A 12727-nucleotide genomic window follows, 5' to 3' on the forward strand; every position below is an offset into this window, starting at 1 on the left:
ATATAATATATGAATGCTTTAATTATTGATTAAAATTATAACCACCTAATATTATACTAATTAATTGATGCTATAACTTTAATGATATTTGTACCGCCCTGGGAGTCGGAAGTGGTGACGTGGCATCCAGCTACAGTATAGGCGTGTTGACAAGGCGCCAGGTTGGCAGAAGGGGAGGAAGTCGGGGGGCTCGTGAAGTCGCCAGTTATTAAGTTGGCGTGTTCCGATCTCCAGCATACCAGAACCGGCGATCACCGGGTTAAAGATGAAGTCGCCAGATGTAAACTCAGGCGACCAAGTGATTGGAGATCGCCAGAGCAAGCACATCGCCAGAGATGAAGGTGGTGCAGATTATGAAGGCGGCCGGCGAGACCACAGGGAAGGTATACGAAGGCACCCTAACTCGCCAGTTCCAGTAGAGATTGCACTCCCAAGTTAGCTATGCACTGGGCAGTACCATGCATAAGTAACTTAGTCAAAAAGAGAGTCAGAAGGAGCGCCCAAGTCAAGGAGGCTCCAGATGATGGCACGTGTACGACTGGATGCGAGCCACGTGTCCAGGTCTGTAACTGCCAGGAGAGAGAAAGTAACCAGGTATTTAAGGGTTCCCCAACGAACTTCTGAGGTACGCACGTTCAGATTATACTCTTTACGCTTGCGAGTTCTTGAGCATACTGTGAGAGAGAACATTGCACGGTTCCTTGAGAGTTCTAGAGTGTTCTTGCTCTTAGTATTTGGTGGTTCGGTCACTGACTTGGGCGTTGGAGTGCGATCGGCCGCAGCGGCGCCGCTCTGTTCTTTTGCAGGTTCTTGAGCTGGATCTTGAGGAAGGACGGAGGTTTGAAGCGGTGCACACGTCGATCCTTTGACGAGGCAGGTTCCAACGTTCTGGTCAACAGGCAGGATCATCAGGCGCCCACCGTGGGGCCGTGTAAAACTTGTTCTCATCCACAGCGTGAGTTCTTGGAGGTTTTCGTAGTTTTCTGCGTGGTTGTGTGCTGGTGCAACCACTGTTCGCTGTTCGTTTGAGATTTGTTCGGTGATTTCGCGTTTTCCACCGTTCGTTCGGGTTTTTGTTCAGTGAAGTGAGGTTTTCTGCTGTTTACGCGAGATTTGTTCGGTGAAGTTTGAGTTCTTTGGCTCGTTGTGTTATCCGTAGGAGAAGCGGTGGTTTCCGGTGGAGTTGCAGGTTTCTTTGGAGGATTCGCGGTGTTCTTGAGTTTTTGCGAAGTTTTGCGAGGTTCTGACCGATTGATCGCTAAATCAATCGTAGCTGAAGTAAGTGTTGCTCGCTGCATTCTGTGATTCGCCAAGTTTCATGAGAAAAATGAGAAGCAATCGTTCAAGTCCGGTTGCGCCCGTCGCTGCTGAAGGCGCCGCCGCCATGACCATGGCGCAGATGGCAGAGATGATGCGTTCGTTGCAGGCAACTGTGGAAGCCTCGCGCATAGAACAGGCGAGAATGCATGAGGACCTGGTCGCCTCTCGCGCCAGGAATGATGATTTTAGCAAGGTGACTGAGGAGCTGCGTCAAGCCCTTCAGGAGCAGCAAGGGCGTTCTACTGCTGAAGAGGTTGCGCCGTCGTCGCCACCTCGTGTTTTTCCTATGCCTTTCGCTCAGGCGATTACTGACATGCCTATTCCTGCGAGTGTGGTTCCTGTTAAGGCTGTTTTCACCGGCGTGGAGGATCCTGAGGCTCATCTCACCACGTTCCATTCGCAGATGATGTTGTCAGGAGGATCAGACGCCGTATACTGCAAGATGTTCGTGAGCACACTCCAGGGAACGGCGCTGGAATGGTTTGTGAGCCTGCCTAATGGTCACATTACCAATTTCCAACAGTTCTCGAAGATTTTCGTCGAGCAGTACGTCGTGAATAAGGCACTGCCCAGGGTGTCTTATGATTTGTTTGATATAAGGCAATATCAGGGAGAGTCCCTCAGGGACTACCTAAATCGTTTTGGGGCGCAGATGGTCAGATCGCCGGCCAAAGATGAAGAAATGTTGGTCTACGCGTTTAAGAAGGGCGTGCTGCCGGGACCATTCTGCGAGGCATTGATCAGGGCTCACCCCGCCACGTTTGCTGAGGTTAGGCGACTTGCGGTGGCCCACATCGCCGACGAGAGCGAAGTCGCCGAGAAGAGAGGAAGCGTGGCTCCCGCTAGGCCACGCGCCCAGACCAGGATCCAGCCACAGAGGGTGCTGGAGACAGCGGCGGCCAGAAGGGATCAGAGGACTCGCCATCCTTATGATCCAAGGAAGAACAAGGGTAGGGGCCAAGGACGCCAGCAACCAGCACGCCGGGAATACAATCGCCCGCCTAAGCACAAGTTTGTCATGGGTTTGGCGGACCTGATCGCCATTCCCAATATATCTGCTAGGTTGAAGGCGCCAGAAAAGGTGGGCGACAAGGTGCTGGGACCAAAGCCAGACGCCTGGTGTGAGTTTCACCAGGGCTTTGGCCATACAGTGGACTCGTGTTTGGCATTAGGATACCAACTCAACGATCTGGTTAAGAGCAGGTTCCTAAACGACTATTTGCTGGATAGAAGGATGGGGGGCGCGTCGAGCTCCCAACCAGCAGGTGCTGAGGCTCAGCAGCACGAGATGCCTACGCACGGAGAGATCCACACCATTGCAGGGGGTTTCTCAGGAGGTGGATGCACTGCATCACAGAGGAAGAGGTACGCGAGGTCTGTAATGACGGTGGATATGTTTGAAGACCACTCGCCGGAAGTGGATATTACCTTCACCAAGCAAGATCTTAGGGATGTTGTGCCTCACGACAACGATCCCATAGTAATTTCGCTGATAACAGCAGGAAGAAAGGTCCACAGGGTGCTGGTGGACCAAGGAAGCTCGACAGACGTGATGTTTTGGCGGACTTTCACGCAGCTGGAGTTGCCCCTTGACCAGCTGAGGCCCTATGGAGGGTGCTTGTATGGTTTCGCTGGTGACCAGGTGGAGGTCAGGGGGTACATAGAGTTGAGGACAATGTTTACAGATGTGGCGGGTTCAAGAACGGAAAAAATCAAATATCTTGTTGTAAACGCTCCTTCAGCATACAACATCCTGTTGGGAAGACCCACGCTCAACAGGATAGGTGCCATACCGTCAACTCGGCACATGAAGGTGAAGTTGCCATCTATGGAGGGGGTGGTGATCACCATCAAATCCGATCAGAAAGAAGCGAAGAAGTGCTATGAGAATAGCCTGAAAAACAAAAGATCGGTGAGTTACGTGACAACCACCCCGCCTCCCGGTATGAAGCCCAGGTCGACGGAAATAGAAGAGACCGCCAGAAGAGACGTGGAGATGGTGGATGCTGAGCTAGGGGAGGGGAACGTTGGTCTGGAGGAGGAAGAGGCCAGGGATCGCCCTGAGGAAGCGAGAGAACTGGGAATCGCCAGGGCGGTGATCGCCAGAGAGACCAGACCAAAACCCGTCGAGCAGTGGCTCGAGAGAGAAATCGGGGGAAAGATCTTCAAGCTAGGAAGATCCCTGGAGGATGAGCTCCAGGACCAGATCGTCGAGGTGATAGAACGGCATCTGGATGCGTTTGCATGGTCCGCTTCGGACATGCCCGGGATCGATCCCGACTTCTTGTGCCATCATCTAGCGATGGACAACTTGGTAAGACCAGTGCGACAAAGAAGAAGAAAGTTCAACGAGGAGAGGAGGCAGGCGATTAGGGACGAAACACAAAAACTCCTCGCTGCAGGCCACATCAGGGAAGTCCAGTACCCTGAATGGCTGGCAAATGTCGTGCTGGTGAAGAAGAGTAATGGGAAATGGCGCATGTGCGTCGATTTCACCGATCTGAATAAAGCTTGTCCGAAGAACTCATACCCTTTGCCAAGCATTGATGCCCTGGTGGGCAGTGCTGCAGGGTGTAAGTTGTTGAGCTTCCTGGATGCCTTCTCGGGGTATAATCAGATCAAGATGCATCCCATGGATGAAGAGAAGACCGCCTTCATGACCGAGAGATCGTGCTACTGCTATAAGGTGATGCCGTTTGGGCTGAAGAACGCGGGGGCCACGTACCAGAGGTTGATGGATCGAGTACTTGCGCCGATGCTGGGAAGGAATGTGCAAGCGTACGTCGATGACATGGTCGTGACCTCGCCAGAGAAAGGCAAGCACGTTGCAGACTTGGAAGAGTTGTTCACGACGATCGCCAAGTTCAAATTGAAGCTGAATCCAGAGAAATGCATTTTCGGTGTGGAGGCTGGAAAGTTTTTGGGTTTCCTCTTAACCGAAAGAGGCATAGAGGCCAACCCTGATAAGTGTGCCGCCATCTTGGCAATGAGGAGCCCAGCCACGGTGAAGGAGGTTCAACAGCTAACAGGTCAGATGGCAGCCCTGTCTCGCTTCGTGTCAGCTAGCGGAGAAAAGGGCCATCCCTATTTTCAGTGCCTAAGGAGGAATAACAAGTTTGCTTGGACGAAGGAGTGCGAGGAAGCCTTCGTCAAGCTGAAGGAATATCTGGCGAGCCCGTCGGTCCTGTGTAAACCGCTGGTGGGAACCCCTTTCAGGTTGTATTTTGCTGTAACTGAGAGGGCGGTGAGTGCGGAGCTCGCCCAGGATCAAGATCAAGCTCAGAAGCCTATTTATTTTGTTAGTAAGGTGTTGCAGGGCCCCAAAACGAGATATCAGGCCCTGGAAAAGGCTGCGCTGGCTGTGGTTTTTTCGGCGAGGAGGTTGCGCCACTATTTCCACAGCTTCACGATTCTGGTGATGACTGACTTGCCCATCCAGAAGGTGTTGAAGAAGCCTGACGTCGCTGGGAGGATGGTGAAGTGGGCAGTCGAACTGTCAGAGTTTCATATTAAGTATGAGCCCCGAGGCCCGATCAAGGGGCAAATCTTTGCAGATTTCGTGGTTGAGCTCTCATCTTAGGCGACACGAGTTAAAGGGGACGACTTTCGTTGGGTACTCTCGGTGGATGGATCGTTGAACCAGCAGGGTAGCGGTGCTGGAGTCATCTTGGAAGGACCCAACGGCGTGTTGATCGAACAATCTTTGAGGTTTGCCTTCAAAGCCAGCAACAATCAAGCAGAATATGAGGCGCTGATCGCCGGGATTTTGCTGGCCAAAGAGATGGGAGCCAGGGTGTCGATGGCTAAGAGTGACTCGCTGCTAGTCACGGGACAAGTAACAGGCGAGTTCTAGGCTAAAGATCCACAAATGGCGGCTTACTTGGAGTATGTGCTGGAATTGAAGAGTTCCTTTGCCTCTTTTGAAGTGGTGCATGTGCCCAGAGAGCAGAATGCCCGAGCTGACTTGCTGGCCAAGCTCGCCAGTTCAGGCAAGGGGGGTAGGCAGAGGACCGTGATTCAAGAAACTCTGAAGACGCCGAGGGCATTTGTAGCAGATCACCTGGTTCTTCAGATAAGCAGGTCGACGGAAAAAGTGGCAAGAAGTCACAAGTCTTTAACGCAAGAAACGTTGAGATCGCCGAGAATTAGAGCGTGTCGAGGAGAGAGGGTGAACATGACACAGGTCTGCGCTACCCATGAGCCAGACACTTGGATAACACAGTACAAGCGATGCCTGGCAGATGGCCTTCTCCCGCTGGATCCGACAGAGGCTAGGAAGGTAAAGAAAAATTCTAGCAAGTACACATTGATTGATGGCGATCTGTACAGGTTTGGGTTCACTCACCCACTCCTGGAATGCGTACATGGCGAGAAGTGCACGAGAATCATGGCAGAGCTCCACGAAGGAATATGCGGAAGCCACGTCGGGGGTCGAGCTCTGGCCGCGAGGACTCTGCGTGCAGGTTACTACTGGCCATCGATGAGAGAAGACTGCAAGAAGTATGCCCAATGTTGCAAACAATGCCAACAGCACGCCGATTGGCACAAGGCGCCTCCCGAGGAGTTGAAGTCGATCTACAGCCCTTGGCCGTTTCATACTTGGGGAATCGACATCCTGGGACCATTCCCGCTGGCGATCAGGCAGATGAAGTACTTGGTGGTGGCGATTGAGTATTTCACCAAGTGGATCGAAGCAGAACCAGTGGCCCAGATCACCGCACACAAGATCGAAGGTTTCGTGTGGAAGAATATTGTGTGCCGGTTTGGAGTGCCCAAGCGCCTGGTGTCGGACAATGGGACTCAGTTTGCAAGCCACTTGTTGAAGAAGTTGTGCGAAGGGGTGGGAATTCAACAAGTGTTTGCATCCGTCGAGCACCCTCAGACAAATGGCCAAGTAGAGTCAGCTAATCGGGTGTTGCTGAGAGGTTTGAAGAGAAGGCTAGAGAAAGCCAAAGGAAGCTGGGCTGAGGAGGTACCCCGTATAGTCTGGGCGTACCATACCACTGAGCAGTCAGGAACCCATGAGACCCCGTTCAGCTTGGTCTATGGATGCGACGCAATGATTCCAGTGGAGATCCAGGAGAACTCGTCGAGATTCCAGAACTTCGTAGAGGAAGACTCGAATGAAGAGAGAAGGCTGAACCTGGATCTGCTGGATGAGGTCAGGGAAGAGGCGAGATTGAAGGCTGAAGCGGTGAAGAGAAGGATTGAACGAAGATACAACTCGAAGGTGATGCCAAGATAGTTTAGAGAAGGCGACCTGGTGATGAGGAAAGCCCACCAGTACGAGATGGAAAATAAACTGTCCCCCAAGTGGACGGGGCCGTTCAGAATAACCGAGGCGCTCGGGAACGGCGCCTACCGCTTAGAGACATTGGAAGGAGGGGCGATTCCTCGCACTTGGAACGCCACGCACCTGAAGTTGTATTACAGTTAAGAAGCCTTGTAAGTAAAGACAAACACGAAGTTATATTACAATGTCTCTGTTAAAACAGTTTGAAGGGGGCACTCTTTTTTTCCTAAGGAGGGTTTTTAATGAGGCCACCCAATAAAGAGAAGTTTTCAAAGTACAAGTTGTTTTAGATTGCGTGCCTGTTGTTTTCAGAAAGTTTTGAAGAAAGACCTTGTCACTTGTATGTGGCTTAAGGCAAGTTAAAGATATATTGCATGCTTTCTAAAGAGTTTTAAGTCCTCATCGTCTTTCGGCGATCGGAGGCACCAGTTAAAGTTTTAAGTCCTCATCGTCTTTCGGCGATCGGAGGCACAAGTTAAAGTTAAAGTCCTCATCGTCTTTCGGCGATCGGAGGCACCAGCTAAAAGACCTCAACGCCCTCGCGCGTCCTGAGGCGAGTTAGAGACCTCCTCGCCGTCGAGCGAGTGCAGGCGAGGAAGAGCGAAAAGTCCTCAGTGTTTCTGGGGGCGAGGAGATGTAACCCCTGGGGCAATGTAGAGGCACCAGTGAAAAGTCCTCAGTGTTTCTGGGGGCGAGAAGATGTAACCCCCGGGGCAATGTAGAGGCAAGTAAAAGACCTTCTCGCCGATGAGCGAGTTCAGGCAAGGTAAAATCCTTCTCGTCTCGAACGAGTTCAGGTATGGTGTTAAGGGTGGACGAAGTTTGGAAGGTGGTTAAGGTAGGTTCGAAGAGAACACCTAGCCACCCGGTCTTTTGTTCTGAAGTTCAGGAGGGTAGAGAAGGATCCGAAAGGCGCCTCTACCCCAGATGAAGAACAATGGCCAAGGTATGAAGCCAGAAAGAAGCTGATATCGCCAGGAGTCTTTGGCGACCGGAAAAAGTCCAAACAGGGGCGAGGAAGTTAAAAACCTGTTTTGATGAAGCAGATCGGGTGAAGCAATGCTTTAAGCCAATAGTGGAGTTAAAGTTCGTCGCTTGAAGAGTAATTTTGTGCTAAGGTTGATTGCCTTAAGATTACAAGTTGTTAAAGTGATTATTAGTCGAAGTTGAAATGGTTCGAAACAGTTAAGTACAAGATCGTGCCTACGAAATTACTAAGTCATTTCTCTGAAGTAAATTGCGCAAGGGAAGCTAAAGCAACCAAAGAAGTTACAAGAGGAAATGCAAAGGTAATTTCATTAAGTAAATATCAAGTTCAGAACACGTATACAGAAAAAGAAGATATGAAGTTTATTACAAATTATATGCAAAGAGAAAGCATAAAGGTGGTGGATGGAGGAAATTGATCAGTCTTCAGCGGGAACCACCTTCCCATCCACCACCTCGTTGTTGAGGGACACCATGCTGAGATCCAGATCAGGGAATAAGCATGCGAACTGTTCCCGTGCAGCTTCGAATCCAGCAGCCAGAATTTGGGCAGAACTCAGATTAAGCTCTTCAATCTGTTTCTTAAGTTCTTCAGTTTGTTCCTTCAGCCCCTTGTTCTGCTGCTTCAGCTCTTCAACTTGCTTCTTGAGTTTTTCGTTGGTTTCTTGAGCCTGGAGAAGGTCTTCAGCAACCTTCTTGGATTCTGCTTGCACTTGGCCCAATTCAGCAGCGATCTTCCCCTTTTCTTTGTTGGCTTCGGCAAGCTCAGCCATGGCGTCGTCCCTCGCCTTCTCCACTTTCCCAAGGAAGACCTCCCGGTCGGCTGACCTTTGCTCCAGTTTCTTCACCTTGGCGGTGTCAGTTTTTATGAGAGCCTCCAGGTCAGCCACCTTGACGCGATAAGGCACAATCTTGCTCTCCAGCTCGATTTTTTCTTGAGCCAAGAGTTGTACCTTATGGCGGAGGTCGGTAGCTTCCTTGCGCGCCAACCGGAGCTCAGTGCTCATCGCATCTTCTACTCGGGAGTGTTCAACCTCCGCGAGTGTCAGATTGAAGGACAACTTCTCCACCTCAACCCTCATAGTGCTATTCTCAGTTCGAAGGTTGAAGAGGTCGTCCTGGAGCTTCCTGGTGGAGCTCTCCACAGCTCTAGAGATGATGGTGGGGAAGTCTTCTGCCATCATCTTCAGTTTAGCAGAGAAAGGCTCCCACATCCTCTTAACCTCGGTGGAGAGACCTGCATGTGGAGGCGCCGGTTGGGCCTGTTGTTGGCTCTCGCCGCCACCTTCTTTAGTAGGTTGATCAGCAGGTGCTTCTTGGCGAGGTGGCGACGTCGGGGACTCAGTAATTAAGATTGAAGAGTCATGAGCAACTTCATCCCCGGTTGGAGCAACATCTGCGGCTGAGGCATTTGAAGGAGGACCCCCTCCAACTGTTGCACAAGGTGTGGAGGCGCTCGGGGGGTCCTCCATGAAGTTTGGCTCGGGGGCCTCAACCGCAGGTGGCGCGGATGCCAATGGAATGGCTTGGACTGGTGAAGCAGGAGCTGGTGGAGGTGGCAATGATGGAGGAGGAGCGGGCGTTGACGGCGGTGTTGATGTTGGAAGTGGGGGTGGAGCAGGTGGAGAAGAAGGTGCCACCCTCTTCCTCTTCGTGACAAGGCCATCTTCAGTTGCCTCGTCGCTTTCCTCCTCCTCCTCGCGGACTACTTGGGGAGTTTTCCTTTGGGCCTCCTGAGGACAAGTTTTTTCCGTTGGTTGGCGGGTTGGGCCTCAGAAGAAGTTGGGCCCCTGGGTGGCGATCTGCCTTGAGCAGCGGCGATCTCCACCACAGAGTTTGGCACGGTTTGGGAACCCGATGCCAACCCGTGGGTTCGGGCGAGCGCCCTCAGCTCAGCGAGCTTGCCCTGGCCCAACATATTATCTGCATAGAGCAAAAGTGCGTGGGTTAGTTCAGAGAAGAAAATAAATGCATAAGGCAATATGCAGCAAAGCAGATAAAGGGTGCAGAAAAGTAAAGCCAAAGTCTTGCGCACAACGCACAAGACGCCCAGAAACAGTTAACAGAAGTAGTATTAGAACAAAAGCTTGAACGTTCTAACCTATTCGAATTTCGAGTTGGTCCTCGAAGAACTCGAAGCAGATAAGTGTGGTGGTGAGGAAGGTGATGTTGGCGTCCGCCACACTCTTCCAGAAGAAACAGAGATCTCTGTCCAAAGCGCCCATGCTATCAGGGTTTCTGGGTCTCCTGAAGCAGCTTTTGGACTCTTTGTTCCCCTTGTTTACCCAATACAAGGGGAAACCGTCGAGCAAGGAAGCGTCTTTGTCATTGGGACGCACCTGGACGAATTTGCCCTTCCAGTCTTTATAGGATTGCTGGAAGATGGAGAGGATCGATCTCCCAGCAATCCCATTCAAGCTTACGCACAGGCGGTCTCCTGGGTGCTTGGCTTCGAAGAGAAATAAGAAGACATCCACCGATGCTGGCAACCCCAGGTGGTCGCACATGACTTGGAACGCTCGCACGAATGCCCAGCTGTTGGGATGAAGCTGGGCGGCGGCGATGTTGAGCTCGGTGAGAAGCTCCCTCTCAAAGCGGGTGAAGGGAAACCTGAGTTTCACCTTCTTGAACAGGGTTGTGTAGACAAAGCAGAAGGGTCCACCGTTGTTTGCCTTGTCGTCAGCACAAACTGGTAGGCCAGGGGGGCAAGGTAGCACTGTCATCTTCTCGTCGTGCTCCTTGTGGAATGATTGGTGAGGTTCATCCCCCTTCGTCAGTCGCAGAACTGCCCCAGCAGTGTTCACAGAAGATGTTTCCCCCAACAGGGTCGAGTTGGCCCAGGGATATAGTTTTTTGAAGTCTGGTGGGGGAACGGAGGCTCCTCCGGTGACAGGTGGAGTAGCCTGGGCCAGGTTGGGACGGGAAGGTGCAGGCCTCTCAGCCTGAGAAGACGAAGCGCCGCGTGCTCGCGGTGGGTCGTGTGCTCGTGAGGAAGGGTTTCGTGATGAAGGAGGAGGATTTGGGGTGATCTTTGAGCGAGTCATTGTTGAAGCTGCAAAGGAAGAAGAAAAGGAAAAATGATCAGGGTTCACAGTGGCTGACTCAATCATGGAAGAAAGGTGAAAAACGAACGAACGTAGGTTCGTTGTGACGTTGACAGAGCCCTAAGTTACGAAGAAGGAGAAATCGCAAAAACAACCCACAACGTATGCACCAGACAGTTAAAGGATTATGCGAATCGATTAAAATGCAGGAAAAACCAGTAGAAGAAGGAAAGGAAGTACCTTTTTATAATCAGGAAGGCGATGAAGAATGTTGGTGATTCAGAGTGTTGAAGAACGCTGAGAGTTTTTTTTTTTGCAGAAGAGAGTTGGAGCGTTTGAGGATACGAAAAAAAGTGATGGAACAGTGGAGCGAAAATGGGTTTAAGGGTTTTTCGAAATGGGTTTGGGAAGCGCAAACGTTAACTGAAGGTAACCGTTGATGAAGCCACGTGTCGAACGATGGGGAATGTTTGGTGGAGCGTCAGAGGAGCAGAAAGTGCAACCACTTGGAATTCTGCGCCAGTGCCACGTAGATGACGTGACTCTTTTAGTCTTTTCGCTAGACAAGTCTTCGCTTAAGACTGGGGGGCTTGTGTACCGCCCTGGTAGTCGGAAGTGGTGACGTGGCATCCAGCTACAGTATAGGCGTGTTGACAAGGCGCCAGGTTGGCAGAAGGGGAGGAAGTCGGGGGGCTCGTGAAGTCGCCAGTTATTAAGTTGGCGTGTTCCGATCTCCAGCATACCAGAACCGGCGATCACCGAGTTAAAGATGAAGTCACCAGATGTAAACCCAGGCGACCAAGTGATTGGAGATCGCCAGAGCAAGCACATTGCCAGAGATGAAGGTGGTGCAGATTATGAAGGCGGCCGGCGAGACCACAGGGAAGGTATACGAAGGCACCCTAACTCGCCAGTTCCAGTAGAGATTGCACTCCCAAGTTAGCTATGCACTGGGCAGTACCATGCATAAGTAACTTAGTCAAAAAGAGAGTCAGAAGGAGCGCCCAAGTCAAGGAGGCTCCAGATGATGGCACGTGTACGACTGGATGCGAGCCACGTGTCCAGGTCTGTAACTGCCAGGAGAGAGAAAGTAATCAGGTATTTAAGGGTTCCCCAACGAACTTCTGAGGTACGCACGTTCAGATTATACTCTTTACGCTTGCGAGTTCTTGAGCATACTGTGAGAGAGAACATTGCACGGTTCCTTGAGAGTTCTAGAGTGTTCTTGCTCTTAGTATTTGGTGGTTCGGTCACTGACTTGGGCGTTGGAGTGCGATCGGTCGCAGCGGCGCCGCTCTGTTCTTTTGCAGGTTCTTGAGGTGGATCTTGAGGAAGGACGGAGGTTTGAAGCGGTGCACACGTCGATCCTTTGACGAGGCAGGTTCTAACGTTCTGGTCAACAGGCAGGATCAATATTTAATGGGTAAATTCTTGTTTAGTATATTTTTTTTTTCAAAATTATACTTAAATATAAATGTTTCCTTCATATATAAAACATATAATTTCTGACTTTCCGTGACCCTCTATTTGATATCTGTTAATATTTCACCTTATATTTGAATTATTTTAAAAATATAAACATCTTTTAAAAAAAATTACAAATTTTGAATTATAATATTTAATAATAGTTCGTTGTTTATTTATTTAAAGAATGCAAAACGCAAAAAAGCATATAATAGTATCAGCGCATATTATGATAATAATGTCTCGTATATTATCAAAACATACAAAATTATTATTCGTTTTGAAGTGAAGAACGAAGTTAATATGTCTTCAATGACATTAATCACAAAACAAAAAATTAGTTTGAAAAATGTTATTTTAACAATTAAATACTTAAAAGATCAATTTACATTCTTTCAAAAAAATTCTCTCTCTTCATATGACATTTCAATAAAATGTTATTTTTATGTAGAAATTCAAGTAGGATTGTCAACATATAAGATTGAATTATTTTTTCAGTGTCTAAATTTTAATTAAATTTTTCAAAATTCATCCACCTAATTTGAATAATTTAACTATAGAAACATAGGTGAGTATTTAACACAAGGTATTCACTAAATACGTGTTTTAAAGATTTGAA

The sequence above is a fragment of the Phaseolus vulgaris genome, chromosome 11 (assembly GCF_051622355.1).
Source record: "Phaseolus vulgaris cultivar YP4 chromosome 11, ASM5162235v1, whole genome shotgun sequence".
Classification (NCBI taxonomy): domain Eukaryota; kingdom Viridiplantae; phylum Streptophyta; class Magnoliopsida; order Fabales; family Fabaceae; genus Phaseolus; species Phaseolus vulgaris.